This window comes from Silene latifolia, chromosome X, assembly GCF_048544455.1.
Source record: "Silene latifolia isolate original U9 population chromosome X, ASM4854445v1, whole genome shotgun sequence".
Lineage (NCBI taxonomy): Eukaryota > Viridiplantae > Streptophyta > Magnoliopsida > Caryophyllales > Caryophyllaceae > Silene > Silene latifolia.
This window is the reverse complement of record NC_133537.1, coordinates 95,360,707-95,379,725: the sequence shown is the minus strand read 5'-3', so window position 1 is coordinate 95,379,725 and position 19,019 is coordinate 95,360,707.

The following is a 19,019-nucleotide window of genomic DNA, read 5'->3' as shown; positions in this document are numbered from 1 at the left end:
GTGACTATATAACTCGACTCCAAATATCGGTAGCGCGGCCCATATCTTGATCATTGCCATATCTAAACCTATACTCCAAAATGCTCCTCATACGCACGAAAATATCATGTAGATCATCACAGCCCCCCCCCCCCCATTAAAGATGGTGATGATTTACACATAACCACACACACGAGTGTGGACATGGGCCACGCGCGGTAGCGCTTGAATAAAGCGTGCATTTGTGGAGTCGCCACCAATTTTTATAGGAAATTAGAACCGTTCGAATACCTCGTGTCATGTCAAGACACAAAGTAGTGACATGAACACTAAGAACTCGTTACCCTTAGCATTCTATGTCTAGAATGACTCTCGTGGATGCCAATGAACACGGATGTTCACAGAGATTTGGAGTAAGGGGTGAGCATACGTATTAGGAAATCCTTTTACTGAACACCTAATCCCGCTCGCCTCGATAGCGGCCTCTACTAATGATTAGGGAAGTTATTCATATTTGATATGTCATCGATTATATGCATGCAATGCAACATCCAACATTTTAGTCCTAGCATCTGAGATTAGACTATGTCGGTGAACAAAGAATTTAGTAATTAATTATGTCGAAGTTGGAATTTAGATTAATTTACATGTGAAAACCAAGTAAATAAATCATACAAAATAAATACGAAATAAAGAAATAAATTACAACTGATAAACTTGAATTTACGTCATAAACATGCTTAAAAAGGATTTGGAAAGAAAAGAATAAAGATATAAAAGAAAATAGAAGATATAAGGAAATTAAAAGAAATAGGAAATTAGAAAAAATAAGAAAATTGGAAAAAATAAGGAAATTGGAAGAATAAGGAAATAAAGAGAAATTAGGAAATAAAATAAATTAGGAAGATAAAAATAAGGAAAAAAAAAAGGTTATTTCATAACAATAATCCATCCTATTAGTGGTCTGCAACAATCACTCCATCCTATCAATAATCTCAATTAAATCCAACCTAAACACCATACTTTCTAATAAAGAACCAGCTGATATTTTTTAAAATTTATGTTGGAATAGTTGATAGTTTTTGGACAACCTAGCTGGTATATGTGATCTTTATGTGTAATATTTTCAAGGGATGAATAAGTACTTGGTTTATTTGATTTACATAAACATAAAAAGATATCAGTTGGTTCGTTATTAAAAGATATGGTGCTTAGGTTGGATTTAATTGAGATTATTGATAGGATGAAGTGATTATTGCATACCACCAATAGGAAGGATTATTATTATGAAATAACCCAAAAAAGAAATTAAAAAAGGAAATAAAAAAAGGAAATAAAAAAAATAGAAATTATGGAAATTATGAATTATGTGGAAAATATGTTGAATTATGGTGATAATAAGAATAATAGTCGATTAAAACCTAATAAGAATGCCTACGTCAAAACAAGACGAGTTCGTTGAGGCGTAAACCACCTCGAAACAGTGCGCAAAGATCATCGCTCGTCCCTTAGAAGAGGCGCATCAGTTCATGCGTCTGTTCTTGAGTTGGGTTCTGACTGTGAAAGTCAGACTCGCGGTTTGTTAATGTTCGTTGGTTAATTTACATTGATTTATTTATTGGTAACTCGAGTAGAAGTGATTAATTGAGTTTCATACATCTGGGACCGTCATAAAACGATAGAAGACGAGAAAATCACAACGGATTACATAATTATGATGTCGGAAACGGGTTTATATACAAACTTGAAGTTAGAGACGGAAGTTAAAGATTAAGAACTGATGAAGAAAACGGAATTAAAACATATGTCACAGACGAAATCAAGGGACTTGATATGAATGAATCGAGCCTCTTAAATCCGGATTTGAATAAGATGACGAAAACCCGCAAATATTGATTATAAGGGATTTAAGTCAAGATTAAACGTTATAATTTGAAAAGAAATTATTAAGATGTGATTATATACTGAAACGAATAAGAAAATAAGAAAGAAAATAAGAAAAATAGAAAATTGCAGAAAGATCGAGGAAGAAGAAGATGAGCAGGAGCAGCGGCAGCCTCAAGAAGAGGCGCAGCATATACTGCGACTCTTCGAAGAGGCGCAGCTGCTGCTGCGTTTCTTCTCGACGTCAGATCTTTGCTGTTTTGTAAATACGCTTTAAAAGATGGTTTTTAAAGACGGTTTTGAACGTGCTTATGACATAAACTCGTACATTAATTACAAAATAAAAAGTACAATAAATAAAATTGGGATTTTAGACTCTCAGACTTACATGTTAGCGTTGCGAGATTTAACTAAATCGATTTTTAGTGGTAACTCGACTTGATCTATGCAAATATGATAGTGCCCTTGAAAAAGGAATTTAAAAAATTGAATAATTGATTAATTGTGTAGGGGTCAAATTGGTCGGTCATGCAAACGTGACTGGTACTCAGAATGATCTGAGCTTACGTGGTCGATTGATCAAGCACGTAGGCGTCAAAAGCTTAGAGCAAGGTCTAGAATGCAAAGAGAAAAGAGAAGGGCGGACACTCGTGTGAAAAATATGTGAGGCAAAGGCCTCTATTTATACTAAACACATGGAGGAATTATGGTAAGGGTAGAATTTGGAAAGGAATAGGGAAGAAAGATCCGGAAACAACCGACTTAGTTGAAACACGGAAACTTGGACAAAAAGAAAGCCTGGAGAAAAGGCGCAGCAGGTGCTGCAATCCTTCAAAGAGGCGCAGCATTTGCTGCGTCCTTTCTCGGGTAGGATTCTTCTGCGCGTAGAAAACGCGTTTGACAGCCTGTCGTATTTTAGGCATAACTTTCTCTACAAGACTCAGATTAAGGTGATTTTGGTGGCGTTGGAAATCTAAGAGAAAGATCTAGAACTTTCTGTGAAATAAGTGAGACCCAAAAAAGTCGTTATCACCTCGTAAACCGGACCTAAAGGTCGGGTTATCATTTTAGCTAAACGAAATGCACATTTTGTAATATAAACTTTAAGTTTAGCCCAAAGAAGTGACATGAGACTCAAAATGAGATATACTCATAACATTTTATGACATCCTAACCTTAGGTAGACAAGCACATTGATTTCTGACTCGGGATTTGACGGTTTTAGGAAATGGAAACGGTTTTTGACCCGGACTCCAAATGCACTCTAATTACTGCCAAAACGACCGTAATGACACCTAGATGACAACTAAGGGGTAGACACAAGTGTATGAGTTACCTTTTATTAACCGATTTGCTAAACATGCGGCCCAATCATCACTGGTGTTTGGCGGGAGGTGCAGAAATGAGGTATCTATAGAGCCCTCACTTTGACTGAGGCTTGGACAAGGCGAAAGTCAAAGTATAGCCCTCAGGTCAATCAAAGATTACAACCTGACGACTATGGCGATGCGAGGTGGCTCGTGGGGTCTGAGCCAAGGACCTGTCGTCGGGAACATTTTAGAGTCTGTCGACTTCCGGGGAGGGTCGTTTAAAGTCCATTAGACTACGTAAGCAAGCTCGCCAGCCATAAGAAGAAACCATACCTGAGATACCCCTGGGTGAGACGGGACTGAAGGCGCTTTGGCAAAACTCTTTGATCTTAAGATAACTTGGTGTCTGAAGGCATTAGGGGTTACAGGGATTCTGAAGAAACTTCTTAACACTTCTGAAGGCTAACTCTGAAGGATATCTCTCTTTAAAGGGAAGGCTGAAGGATAACTCTCTGAAGGACTGAAAAGAACTGAAGGGGGGATTATCCTGAAAGTTGTCTGAACATATGAAGGGATTGTCCTAAAAGGTGTCTGAAGGAATAAAGGATTATCTGAAGTTATCTGAAGGGAAAAAGGATTATGTAAAGGCTCATTTGAAGGGTTGTCTAAAAGATTAATGCAAGTTCCTGAAAGATATGAAGGTTTATCCTAAAAAGGGTTATCTGAAAGAACAGAACTCTCCGGGAATCATTTCTCTCGAACTCCGTGGGGAAGAATAATATGTTGAGTCAAAAACGGCGCGCCCTTGGCACCGCTAAGGAGAAAAAAAAGGATCGACAACGACGCGTCCTTAGCATCGCTGAGGAGAAAATACGCCCGGGTCGTCGTAAGCGAAATTCCGATAAAGAGGAGAAGCTCATGAACTGTATTTAGTGATCATGAATTCTTGCTGGGGAACACATTGATGATTAGGAACATCTTGATCGTTATGGAAGAAACCTTGAGCAAAACTGCGAATACTGCTGGGGAATGTCTTGACCATCGCTGGGGAGAATGAAGACTTGAGCGAAGCCCCCAGTTGGAGCGAGCACTGCTTCTGATACTTACCTGCATGGTTAGTAGCCACAGAAGAATGCAATCTAATAGGCAAATAGCACACAGCATATAAGCACATAAACAATTAGCACATGGACCTCAAATGAGGAAGGAAACATACAAGTTTTGAATGCTCGTTCTTTATAAAATTGTTTAAAATTTGAAATAAAGGTGGCATTTATAATGCGTTATGCATATTCAATGGGCTCTGGTCACATGATTTGACACAACATTGACTAACTGGGACGCAAGACGATAGACTGACGCAACACTGACTTAGATTTGACGCGACACAGGGGATGAATTTGACAGACTTTGCTTAAGTATGCGCAACCCCTAGCTAAGCATGGGTGATAACGCGTATCAGTTCCAAAGTGATGTGACTCATATTTGCGCACATTTAGTCCCCTAATTGAGCCTATTTTGTATACTATTATAACATTCCATAGCCATTTTGTCCGTCAAATGCTTTCTATTTTGCTTTCCTAGTGCATTTCATATGTTTTGTAGGAAAGGAGACAATTAGGCGGAAATTCCCGTCTCTTAAGCTTATTTGGAAGGACATTGACGATCTTGGTTGAACGAGTATGGAAGAAGAGGCAAGAACTAAAGACCAATATTGCAAGAATAAGAAGTATGCGAGAGGAAGCATTCTGAACAGCAATCCGAGCGTCCAAAGCTTCAAGACGCTCGTCCAGTGCCCCAACAATCCGAGCGTCCGACCTTCAGCCGCTCGTCCTACCTGCCCAGAATCCGAGCGGATTACCCTTATGTACGAGCGTCCCTCGGCGTCTTCAGCAAGGATGCGCATCTCTCCAAAATACTTGCATTTCCCTACTTAGAACTTAGAATTGTTAATTACTAATTTAGCCTTAGTTAACCTAATGAGGCACTACTATATATACCCCATTTTGATGGTAATCAAAGGGGGCCTCCACATTAGAAAATTCTCTTAGAATAGATTAGGAGTAGATTAGATTAGATCACTCTTTAATATTTCCACAAACTTCACATTAATCTTTCCTTAATTATTGTTCAAGTTGATTATTATTGGGTAATTGATGATTATTGGGTTATTATTGGAGGATTGACAACCCTTCATCAATGAATCAAAGTTCTCTTCTTTTATTCTTGCTTTACTATTTAGATCATCTCAAGTGGGTATAATTCCTTTACTCTTTACTCTTTATTGTTTATTTCCTTAAGCTCTTACCATGTTTATACTTGTTGTAATGATTGACACCATTAATGACATGTTTTCCATGATAATGAGTGAGTAGTTTTCTTTAGCTAGGATTAATGGGTAACTAGGGGAAACCAACATGGGGAATAATCATGCTTAATCTAATATGTTTTCATAATTAATTTGCTTGCTTGTTGTGATGTCAACCTATGCACATGTTATGTTTGATGAAATGCTAAGCCTATGAATCCTTGCATTTACAACCATCTCTTATCTATTCAACTTGACTTGTAAGATATAAACCAACTCGAGTCTTGTTAGACCACGCATAGAAGTGATTAGGAGGAAAGTAAGTCCACTTGTAGGTGTTGTAAAATCTAATCGATTCGGCTCCGGGACCCAACTCTTCCTAAGAACCGTAAGACATAAACCAACTCGGTTCCTCTACAACATTAATTGCTTGCAACTTTGAGAACATGTTTGTATGATTAACTCCCATGAATCCCCTATGAACCCATGACACCCTAGCACTTTTAATCATTTGTTTACATCCTTCCTTTTATTGCTTGTCTTACTTTATTGCTTGCATTAGTTTAGACTCACCAACTACAAACCCAAATCAATTGTGACACTAGCATAAATTAAGATAGATAGACTTAGAACCCAAAGCACACCGTCCCATGGATCGACCTCGACTTAACCACTAGCTAGTTGTTTGTTGAGAATTATAAATGTGTTTGATTGGGAGACCCGACGACATCACCCATCAAAGGAATGGTGCTATGTGATTAAGTTCTTACTCGTTTGTCTATTTTGATTTTGCTTTAACCTTGAGGAACTTGTTCCTCAAGGATTGTTCTTACCATTTTTGCGTAGTTTCCATGCTTGTTGATACGTGCATTTTTTATAGTCTTTTTAGGCCTTTTCATGCACGTATTTCTATGCTTTTATCGTAGTTTTATGCTACGAAATGCCCCGAATATGCTACTTTGGGTTGTTTTATCTTATTTGCAGGAATGAACCAGAAAGTAGTGAAATCAAGCTTTTTACCGTCCGTTTTGCATTCATTTGGAGGAAGAGTGAATTTGGAGCGGAATTATTGCTGTCTTTGGATGCGTGAAGTTGTTTCGGGAGTTAAAAGGACAAGTCAAAGCTAAACTAACGAGATTTTGTAGCTGCTGAAGTCAAGATCCACTCGATCGAGTACTTAACTGGTCGATCGAGTGGTTTTAGGTCAAGTAATAATTCGATCGAGTACTTTAGTTGGTCGATCGACCAGTTTCATATTAGTGTTTAGTCGATCGAGCACTTCTTTTGGTCGATCGAACGGTCTGAGCTCTGAATTGCTCGATCTAGTGGTTCTAAACCACTCGATCGAGTGGTTTATCCTACGGGCTTGGGTTTTTTTAGTTTATATCCGTCAATTAGGTTAAATAATTCTTATTTTCTTATAAATAGGAAGCTAGGACGTCAGTTGTAATCTCTCCTTTTTTCCTCTCTCTCTGGCGTCCGGGATCACACATTACTTTTACTGATGCTGTTCTTCTGCTTCTTCCTTCTCTTATTTTCCGGATCATTATTGCTGTAATTTATTCCTTCCCTTTACTTTTAGTTAATGCCTATTTCTTCTTTATCTCTCGCTCTTATCTCTTTTACCATTATGTCTAGCTAAATTCTCTTGCTAGGATTAGGGTAGTCAATGAATGAATGTTAATTGCTAATTAGGTTAATAGATCTGTCGTTGTTGTTGTAGTCTATGTTGTTAATCACTGCCCTTAACTGTATCTTGCTAGTTGATTCGAAGCAATTAGCCTTTTAATATTGGTAAACCTTGACCTGGACCGAAAGGTTGGAATAAAGCGAGACCCAGATGAACAATAGGATGCTTTAGTGAGGGCGAAAGTTAAGCTAATAGCATTTTAGGGTGAATTGAGACCGAAAGGAGATATTCATTGCCCCTAGACCGACTCATCGACCGATCCGGACCTTAATCGTGATTAATCGACGTTCATTAATGACCCGAAATCCTAGTTCCCTTCTCTTATTGTTAATTTCTCTTGCCTTTCTCTTTCTTGCCTTTAGCCTCATTAGTTTAGTTAAAACATTTCAAACCCCCAGATTGTGACATTAGACAGATAGAATAGACAAGTAGATAGTAAACCGCCTCCTCGTGAGATCGACCCTACTTACCGACTTCATTAGTAGTATCTAGATATTTTATTTTTGGTACATAACGACCGTATCAAATTTTGGCGCGTTATGCATCCATATTTGTTCTGCATATTGTTTTTATTGCATTTCTGTTGTCACGTTTAATTTTTGTATGCATTGTTGTATATTCTTATTAAAATTCAAAATCTCATAAAATTTTTTAGAAAATTGAAAATTCAAAATTTTAACGTTTATTTTAGCATATAGGTTGAGTCGGAACGGTTGATTTCAATGATGAAATTGCACTATAATTTGTCTTTTTGCTTAAGCCTTGCATTGAACTATTTATTCTTTTATCTTTGTCTTTTGCATGTCTACAAGTTAATGTTAAAATTTAGCTGAACGAATAGACTTAACCTAAAATTTTGGCAACCTACTTATAATTTCTAAGGATTAGAGCCTTATAAACTAGTGTCATTTATGACCGGTTTCATGTAGGATTATGAGTAGTTACTCCTTGCATATCATGTATCATCAATTTGCACGTATATGAAATTCAATTGCTTTTTGCCTGCATACATTCGGGTTAGTGGTTGGTGTCACATGCAGGGAGGTGCTTACAAATTTCCCTTTCTTTCATTTTTACCCATTTAACTCCACATTAGCCAAATTTGCCTATTGACCCTTAGCTACATCCAAATTTATCCTGCCTTATCAAGCTAGTTTGTGTATGTTTTTGCGGTATATTTTTCATTGTGCCAAGTTTGGCTTGTATTTGAAGATTCGGAGTTGGTAATCTATGAAGAAAAGGAGGATGATGAAAAAAGACGTGAAAAAGAAAAAAAAAAGAAATGAAAAATGAAAAAAAAAAAACAGAAAAAACGTGAAGAAAAGAAAAGAAGAAACCGAAAAAAAATAGAAAAAAAATATAAAAAAAAAAGATGTTGTTTGATGAGACGGTTTCACTCCTATGCTTTATCTATATCATTTGAGGAGTATTTTCAGTTCGGGTTGGTGAGTTTTATGCCAAATGAAGGGCATATGTGTTTAATTCATAATTGAGTTGGAAATGGATGCTGTCATTTGGTTCTGTTTAGGTACTAGCTTGATCACCTATACCTCCACATTCCCATAAATGTTTTGCCTTTTCTTACCCATTACCTCACTTTACCATATTTATGTAAGCCCTCGGCTGTGACAGGACCTTGTTTGGTTGAAATGTATGTACGGTAGCTAGAATTGTCTATCATATTAGTTGCATGCATGTTTATGTGGGTCGTAGTTTAGGTGAGCGACTATTTTCCTTTCTCTCTTATACATATTTATGTTCACCCTTTGCTTCATGAGAGAAGAGTGACCCGTGAGAGTCCATTATTAAAGGTCTTGCAAGGTCGACGGTTCAACTTTATTATAAACATCTTACAACTCGTTTGCATTTGACTGTTTGCTATAAGTGTTAGTTTGCTTGCATTAAATTGGTTTAAGTGGGCATTTCTAGCTAGCTCTGAGTTATCTTTTCCGTTCCAATAGTTTGCATTTAGTTTACTCGAGGACGAGTAAAGGTTTGGTTTGGGGATATTTGATACGTGCATTTTTTATAGTCTTTTTAGGCCTTTTCATGCACGTATTTCTATGCTTTTATCGTAGTTTTATGCTACGAAATGCCCCGAATATGCTACTTTGGGTTGTTTTGTCTTATTTGCAGGAATGAACCAGAAAGTAGTGAAATCAAGCTTTTTACCGTCCGTTTTGCATGCATTTGGAGGAAGAGTGAATTTGGAGCGGAATTATTGCTGTCTTTGGATGCGTGAAGCTGTTTCGGGAGTTAAATGAACAAGTCAATGCTAACTACCGAGATTTTGTAGCTGCTGAAGTCAAGATCCACTCGATCGAGTAGTTAACTAGTCGATCGCGTGGTTTTAGGTCAAGTAATAAGTCGATCGAGTACTTTAGTTGGTTGATCGACCAGTTTCATATTAGTGTTTAATCGATCGAGCACTTCTTTTGGTCGATCGAACGGTCTGAGCTCTGAATTGCTCGATCGAGTGGTTCTAAACCACTCGATCGAGTGGTTTATCCTACGGGCTTGGGTTTTTTTTAGTTTATTTCCGTCAATTAGGTTAAATAATTCCTATTTTCTTATAAATAGGAAGCTAGGACGTCAGTTGTAATCTCTCCTTTTTTCCTCTCTCTCTGGCATCCGAGATCACACGTTAATTTTACTGCTGCTTTTCTTCTGCTTCTTCCTTCTCTTATTTTCCGGATCATTATTGCTGTAATTTATTCCTTCCCTTTACTTTTATTTAATGCCTATTTCTTCTTTATCTCTCGCGCTTATCTCTTTTACCATTATGTCTAGCTAAATTCTCTTGCTAGGATTAGGGTAGTCAATGAATGAATGTTAATTGCTAATTAGGTTAATAGATCTGTCGTTGTTGTTGTAGTCTATGTTGTTAATCACTGCCCTTAACTGTATCTTGCTAGTTGATTCGAAGCAATTAGCCTTTTAATATTGGTAAACCTTGACCTGGACCGAAAGGTTGGAATAGGCGAGACCCGCAGTGAACAATAGGATGCTTTAATGAGGGCGAAAGTTAAGCTAATAGCATTTTAGGGTGAATTGAGACCGAAAGGAGATATTCATTGCCCCCTAGACCGACTCATCGACTGATCTGGACCTTAACTGTGATTAACTGACGTTCATTGATGACCCGAAATCCTAGTTCCCTTCTCTTATTGTTAATTTCTCTTGCCTTTATCTTTCTTGCTTTAGCCTCATTAGTTTAGTTAAAACATTTCAAACCCCCAGACTGTGACATTAGACACACAGAATAGACAAGTAGATAGTAAACCGCCTCCCTGTGGAGATCGACCCTACTTACCGCTGACTTCTGTTAGTAGTATCTAGGTATTTTATTTTTGGTACATAACGACCGTATCAAATTTTGGCGCGTTATGCATCCATATTTGTTCTGCATATTGTTTTTATTGCATTTCTGTTGTCACGCTTAATTTTTGTATGCATTCTTGTTTATTCTTATTAAAATTCAAAATCTCATAAAAATTTTTAGAAAATTGAAAATTCAAAATTTTCAAGTTTATTTTAGCATATAGGTTGAGTCGGAAGGGTTGATTTCAATGATGAAATTGCACTATAATTTGTCTTTTTGCTTAAGCCTTGCATTGAACTATTTATTCTTTTAGCTTTGCCTTTTGCATGTCTACAAGTTAATGTTAAAATTTAGCTGAACGAATAGACTTGACCTAAAATTTTGGCAACCCACTTATAATTTCTAAGGATTAGAGCCTTATAAACTGGTGTCATTTATGACCGGTTTCATGTAGGATTATGAGTAGTTAGTCCTTGCATATCATGTATCATCAATTTGCACATATATGAAATTCAATTGCTTTTTGCCTGCATACATTCGGGTTAGTGGTTGGTGTCACATGCAGGGAGGTGCTTACAAATTTCCCTTTCTTTTATTTTTACCCATTTAACTCCACATTAGCCAAATTTGCCTATTGACCCTTAGCTACATCCAAATTTATCCTGCCTTATCAAGCTAGTTTGTGTATGTTTTTGCGGTATATTTTTCATTGTGCCAAGTTTGGCTTGTATTTGAAGATTCGGAGTTGGTAATCTATGAAGAAAGGGAGGATGATGAAAAAAGACGTGAAAAAGAAAAAAAAAAGAAATGAAAAATGAAAAAAAAAAAACAGAAAAAACGTGAAGAAAAGAAAAGAAGAAACCGAAAAAAAATAGAAAGAAAATATAAAAAAAAAAGATGTTGTTTGATGAGACGGTTTCACTCCTATGCTTTATCTATATCATTTGAGGAGTATTTTCAGTTCGGGTTGGTGAGTTTTATGCCAAATGAAGGGCATATGTGTTTAATTCATAATTGAGTTGGAAATGGATGCTGTCATTTTGGTTCTGTTTAGGTACTAGCTTGATCACTTATACCTCCACATTCCCATAAATGTTTTGCCTTTTCTTACCGATTGCCTCACTTTACCATATTTTCGTAAGCCCTCGGCTGTGACAGGACCTTGTTTGGTTGGAATGTATGTACGGTAGCTAGAATTGTCTATCGTATGAGTTGCATGCATGTTTATGTGGGTCGTAGTTTAGGTGAGCGACTATTTTCCTTTCTCTCTTATACATATTTATGTTCACCCTTTGCTTCATGAGAGAAGAGTGACCCGTGAGAGTCCATTATTAAAGGTCTTGCAAGGTCGACGGTTCAGCTTTATTTTAAACATCTTACAACTCGTTTGCATTTGACTGTTTGCTATAAGTGTTAGTTTGCTTGCATTAAATTGGTTTAAGTGGGCATTTCTAGCTAGCTCTGAGTTATCTTTTCCGTTCCATTAGTTTGCATTTAGTTTACTCGAGGACGAGTAAAGGTTTGGTTTGGGGAGATTTGATACGTGCATTTTTTATAGTCTTTTTAGGCCTTTTCATGCACGTATTTCTATGCTTTTATCGTAGTTTTATGCTACGAAATGCCCCGAATATGCTACTTTGGGTTGTTTTATCTTATTTGCAGGAATGAACCAGAAAGTAGTGAAATCAAGCTTTTTACCGTCCGTTTTGCATGCATTTGGAGGAAGAGTGAATTTGGAGCGGAATTATTGCTGTCTTTGGATGCGTGAAGCTGTTTCGGGAGTTAAAAGGACAAGTCAAAGCTAAACTAACGAGATTTTGTAGCTGCTGAAGTCAAGATCCACTCGATCGAGTACTTAACTTGTCGATCGAGTGGTTTTAGGTCAAGCAATAAGTCGATCGAGACCAGTTTCATATTAGTGTTTAGTCGATCGAGCACTTCTTTTAGTCGATCGAACGGTCTGAGCTCTGAATTGCTCGATCGAGTGGTTCTAAACCACTCGATCGAGTGGTTTATCCTACGGGCTTGGGTTTTTTTTAGTTTATTTCCGTCAATTAGGTTAAATAATTCCTATTTTCTTATAAATAGGAAGCTAGGACGTCAGTTGTAATCTCTCCTTTTTTCCTCTCTCTCTGGCGTCCGGGATCACACGTTACTTTTACTGCTGCTTTTCTTCTGCTTCTTCCTTCACTTATTTTCCGGATCATTATTGCTGTAATTTATTCCATTCCTTTACTTTTATTTAATGCCTATTTCTTCTTTATCTCTCGCTCTTATCTCTTTTACCATTATGTCTAGCTAAATTCTCTTGCTAGGATTAGGGTAGTCAATGAATGAATGTTAATTGCTAATTAGGTTAATAGATCTGTCGTTGTTGTTGTAGTCTATGTTGTTAATCACTGCCCTTAACTGTATCTTGCTAGTTGATTCGAAGCAATTAGCCTTTTAATATTGGTAAACCTTGACCTGGACCGAAAGGTTGGAATATGCGAGACCTGCAGTGAACAATAGGATGCTTTAGTGAGGGCAAAAGTTAAGCTAATAGCATTTTAGGGTGAATTGAGACCGAAAGGAGATATTCATTGCCCCCTAGACCGACTCATCGACTGATCTGGACCTTAACTGTGATTAACTGACGTTCATTGATGACCCGAAATCCTAGTTCCCTTCTCTTATTGTTAATTTCTCTTGCCTTTATCTTTCTTGCCTCTAGCCTCATTAGTTTAGTTAAAACATTTCAAACCCCCAGACTGTGACATTAGACAGATAGAATAGACAAGTAGATAGTAAACCGCCTCCCTGTGGAGATCGACCCTACTTACCGCTGACTTCTGTTAGTAGTATCTAGGTATTTTATTTTTGGTACATAACGACCGTATCAAATTTTGGCGCCGTTGCCGGGGAGGCAACTATTTATTTATTTGTTTAATTTTGTCTGTTTTTAGCCTCAGGGGATTTTTCCCTTGAGGTCCTTCTAATCTTTTTCTTTAGTGCTGTTTTGATAGGCCTTACAAGTACTACCTAGACAGTTCTAGGTGAAAGATCGTCAAAGGGAAGGCTTGGGTACCTTTGACCCGTCACCTATGTTCCATTATATGGCGCATCAGGTGATTTACTGCGGTAGATGTTGTGCTGCTGAGCACAATGCAACCTTTTGCATGGTAGAAAATGACGAAATTTACACGTTCCAGCAGCGCAGTCGAGCTAGTCAAGCAGCTGTAGTTGTGCCACCACATCCACCATATCAACGAGGATACCAAGAGCCTCCGTTTGTCTGGCCACCGCAACAAGATCCTCCTGATATTCGGGAAGAAGACATGGCGGAGCTGAAGTCTTTAATGAAGGCACTTGCACTCCAAGTGCAAGAAGGTGATAGAGACACTTTTTCGCGATTTGATAAGCTCGAGTCCGAAATAGCTCGCTTAGTTCTTTGAGTCGGATAGTTGGCAACCAGAAGAGGTATACCGTACCGAGATCGGTTTTCCCCATGAAGAAACCGTGTTGCCCAATGCTGAGGATGATTTTTATGACTCGGATGACGAATTTCTATCATATTTCACTACCTTACACAAGGATTTCAGCTTGTCAGACAGAAGAATCACTCGATCGAGTGACTTATATTAGTCGATCGAGTGAATTTCCGAAAAAGTTGTTCGATCGAGTGGTTCAAAGCACTGATCGAGTGAAAATCGAGGGAAGTCCTCGATCGAGTAATAATTCTGCTCGATCGAGTGAGTTGGCCAGCGAGAGCAATGATTTGTTGCTTGGGTTCGTTTTAGACGACAATTTTGATGATAATGGATACGGTGAGTCGCCCCTATTCAAGGCCGAGTTGGATGCACTTGAGGCTGCGATTTATGGGACGAAATCCACTGAGAAGGGTGACGAAAGGACAGCTGAGTCGGTAATTGCTCCTAGCACGGAAGAGGTAATAAATTCCTTTATCTATGATTCCATCGTTGAGAGCAACCTACCTGAGGTAATTAGCGATAATTTTATTATTGTTAATATTCAAAGTACGCTACCTTGTTTGACTCGTTTGACTCGTGCTTTTAATGCTATACCCCCTCCCATGTGGACGTTTAATTTAACGAATTTTCACCGTCCTTGTCATTTTAATTTTGTTAATCTAAAACGGAGCCCTAATTTATTGTCAATTGCTCCTGCGCTCCTTTATTTTGTGGATAAATTTAGGAGCTCTCATAGGAAATTTGTTAGGCTTAAACGGTTGTACAATTTTATTTCCTATATTTTTATTCCACTGTGGTGCTACTTACATTTTTGTGTAGCACATGCGCAGATTTATGATTTAATGTTGCGCGCTTTGAGCTGTTTTGATTGTGATTAATTAGAAAGGCTCGAAGAAAAAGAAGGTCGAGCTGGGACCTGACTGAAGCTAGCGCTACCCGGGAGGCAACCCGGAGAATTTATTTTTCATTTTTATTTCATTTCAGTTTAATAAATGGTTTTCATACCATAGACTAGATCAGCTAAGCTTGTTTTGTTAGTTGCGGGCTGTTTTTATTTGCATTTTGCAGGAACACACTGAGGATCACTCGATCGAGTACTTTTTGTACTCGATCGAGCACTTTTGCTGCTAAATCCTCTCGATCGAGCATTTATTTTACTCGATCGAGCACCTGCAAAGAGAGAACTACTCGATCGACCTAATTTCCTTTCGATCGAGCAGTTTTAGACGCCCAGTTCACTCGATCGACTACTGTTCGACGGCTATCGAGTGTTATTGACTTGGATTTGCTTCTTGTGACGATATTTGGGCTATTTAGCGACCTCCCACGTTGCTGGCTGGTTTGGGGAGGTCCCTTCTTCGCGTAATCTTGTAAGTTTTCCGCATTTACTCTCTTTCTCTTTTAGTTTGCATTTCCTTTCCATGTTTTGGTACAATGGGGGCATTGTACAGTTTGGTTTGGGGAGGTTATGCATCCATATCTGTTCTGTATATTGTTTTTATTGCATTTCTGTTGTCACGTTTAATTTTTGTATGCATTGTTGTTTATTCGTATTAAAATTCAAAATCTCATAAAAATTTTTAGAAAATTGAAAATTCAAAAATTTCACGTTTATTTTAGCATATAGGTTGAGTCGGAACGGTTGATTTCAATGATGAAATTGCACTATAATTTGTCTTTTTGCTTAAGCCTTGCATTGAACTACTTATTCTTTTAGCTTTGTCTTTTGCATGTCTACAAGTTAATGTTAAAATTTAGCTGAACGAATAGACTTGACCTAAAATTTTGGCAACCTACTTATAATTTCTAAGGATTAGAGCCTTATAAACTGGTGTCATTTATGACCGGTTTCATGTAGGATTATGAGTAGTTACTCCTTGCATATCATGTATCATCAATTTGCACGTATATGAAATTCAATTGCTTTTTGCCTGCATACATTCGGGTTAGTGGTTGGTGTCACATGCAGGGAGGCGCTTACAAATTTCCCTTTCTTTCATTTTTACCCATTTAACTCCACATTAGCCAAATTTGCCTATTGACCCTTAGCTACATCCAAATTTAGCCTGCCTTATCAAGGTAGTTTGTGTATGTTTTTGCGGTATATTTTTCATTATGCCAAGTTTGGCTTGTATTTGATGATTTGGAGTTGGTAATCTATGAAGAAAAGGAGGATGATGAAAAAAGACGTGAAAAAGGAAAAAAAAAGAAATGAAAAATGAAAAAAAAAAAACAGAAAAAATGTGAAGAAAAGAAAAGAAGAAACCGAAAAAAATAGAAAGAAAATATAAAAAAAAAAAGATGTTGTTTGATGAGACGGTTTCACTCCTATGCTTTATCTATATCATTTGAGGAGTATTTTCAGTTCGGGTTGGTGAGTTTTATGCCAAATGAAGGGCATATGTGTTTAATTCATAATTGAGTTGGAAATGGATGCTGTCATTTGGTTCTGTTTAGGTACTAGCTTGATCACCTATACCTCCACATTCCCATAAATGTTTTGCCTTTTCTTACCCATTGCCTCACTTTACCATATTTTTGTAAGCCCTCGGCTGTGACAGGACCTTGTTTGGTTGGAATGTATGTACGGTAGCTAGAATTGTCTATCATATTAGTTGCATGCATGCTTATGTGGGTCGTAGTTTAGGTGAGCGATTATTTTCCTTTCTCTCTTATACATATTTATGTTCACCCTTTGCTTCATGAGAGAAGAGTGACCCGTGAGAGTCCGTTATTAAATGTCTTGCAAGGTCGACGGTTCAGCTTTAGTATAAACATCTTACAACTCGTTTGCATTTGACTGTTTGCTATAAGTCAAGATCCACTCGATCGAGTACTTAACTGGTCGATCGAGTGGTTTTAGGTCAAGTAATAAGTCGATCGAGTACTTTAGTTGGTCGATCGACCAGTTTCATATTAGTGTTTTGTCGATCGAGCACTTCTTTTGGTCGATCGAACGGTCTGAGCTCTGAATTGCTCGATCGAGTGGTTCTAAACCACTCGATCGAGTGGTTTATCCTACGGGCTTGGGTTTTTTTAGTTTATTTCCGTCAATTAGGTTAAATAATTCCTATTTTCTTATAAATAGGAAGCTAGGACGTCAGTTGTAATCTCTCTTTTTTTCCTCTCTCTCTGGCGTCCGGGATCACACGTTACTTTTACTGTTGCTTTTCTTCTGCTTCTTCCTTCTCTTATTTTCCAGATCATTATTGCTGTAATTTATTCCTCCCCTTTACTTTTATTTAATGCCTATTTCTTCTTTATCTCTCGCTCTTATCTCTTTTACCATTATGTCTAGCTAAATTCTCTTGCTAGGATTAGGGTAGTCAATGAATGAATGTTAATTGCTAATTAGGTTAATAGATCTGTCGTTGTTGTTGTAGTCTATGTTGTTAATCACTGCCCTTAACTGTATCTTGCTAGTTGATTCGAAGCAATTAGCCTTTTAATATTGGTAAACCTTGACCTGGACCGAAAGGTTGGAATAGGCGAGACCCGCAGTGAACAATAGGATGCTTTAGTGAGGGCGAAAGTTAAGCTAATAGCATTTTAGGGTGAATTGAGACCGAAAGGAGATATTCATTGCCCCCTAGACCGACTTATTGACTGATCTGGACCTTAACTGTGATTAACTGACGTTCATTGATGACCCGTAATCCTAGTTCCCTTCTCTTATTTTTAATTTCTCTTGCCTTTATCTTTCTTGCCTTTAGCCTCATTAGTTTAGTTAAAACATTTCAAACCCCCAGACTGTGACATTAGACAGATAGAATAGACAAGTAGATAGTAAACCGCCTCCCTGTGGAGATCGACCCTACTTACCGCTAACTTCTGTTAGTAGTATCTAGGTATTTTATTTTTGGTACATAACGACCGTATCACTTGTAGTTATTTCCTTGTCTTAGCTATGATGGCTCAAGACTTGACATATGGAGTATGTGGTAGATTCTTTGAGTATGACTATGGGTATGGGGAGTTTGAGGAGAAAGTCAACAAAAACCTACCTTACTATTTGTACAATAAAAATCCTAACCACTACCCCAATTTTTCCCACCAAAATCACCACATCCATTATCCACAACAACCACCTACCCAAAACTCACTTTACAATCAATTCCAAATGCCACAATATGAGCACTTTCACACATACCCACAACAAGATGATGAACCCATTCAAAATGTGATTCTCCAAATGATGGGAGATCAACAAAATTTCTTCAAACAAATGCTAGAGGAGAGCCAAAAAAGGGACAATGTTCTTCAAGGCATTGTTACCGAAGGTGAGGAGTTGGAGATTCAAATTGCCCAAATGAAAGAATCCCAAACAATCACTCCCCACCATTCCTTGGACATTGATCGTGAGTGCGAGTTTGAAGGATTTACCTTTGATGAGAATTGGGAAGAGCCAATCTCTCTAAGCTCTTGTGAGTATGAAAGTGTGGTATTTTATGAGGAAGATATGAGGTTGAGTAAGCCAAATACTCTTAGCCTTTGTGAGTATGAGGGTGTGTCTTTTGATGTGAACTTTGAGATGTTAAAGAAAGAGTTGAATGAAGCGCCCATCTATGATTCTTATGAAGATAGCTATGATGATAAAATCGTGCTTTGCAAGAACTCATGGGGTAAGGAAACGGAAGTGTATGAGGTTGCTCTCCTTGAAGAGCCTATCCTTGAGAAATTTGAGATATCTTATCATGAAGAAGAATGTTCCTTCCTTATCGCCCATGAAGACTACTTTACACCCACTATGGAACCTATGATTGTTGACGACGATATGGTGGATCTCCTCCAAAAGGTCAAGACATCATACAAAGGATACTTGGTGGAAAAGCTCAAAAAGAAACTTGCACATGAGGCTACTTGTGGAAATTTGGCACCCACAACATCAATTCCTAAGGTATCTGGTCATCAATGCTATGAGAATTCTCCTTCTACTTTTGAAGGATTGACAAATTCAAAAGCTATCATCATCACCAAAGTTGAAGAAAAAGGTAGTGAGTGGAAGTCTCCGGACAACCATGAACCATACTTCCTACCTTACGCCAACAAGAATCAT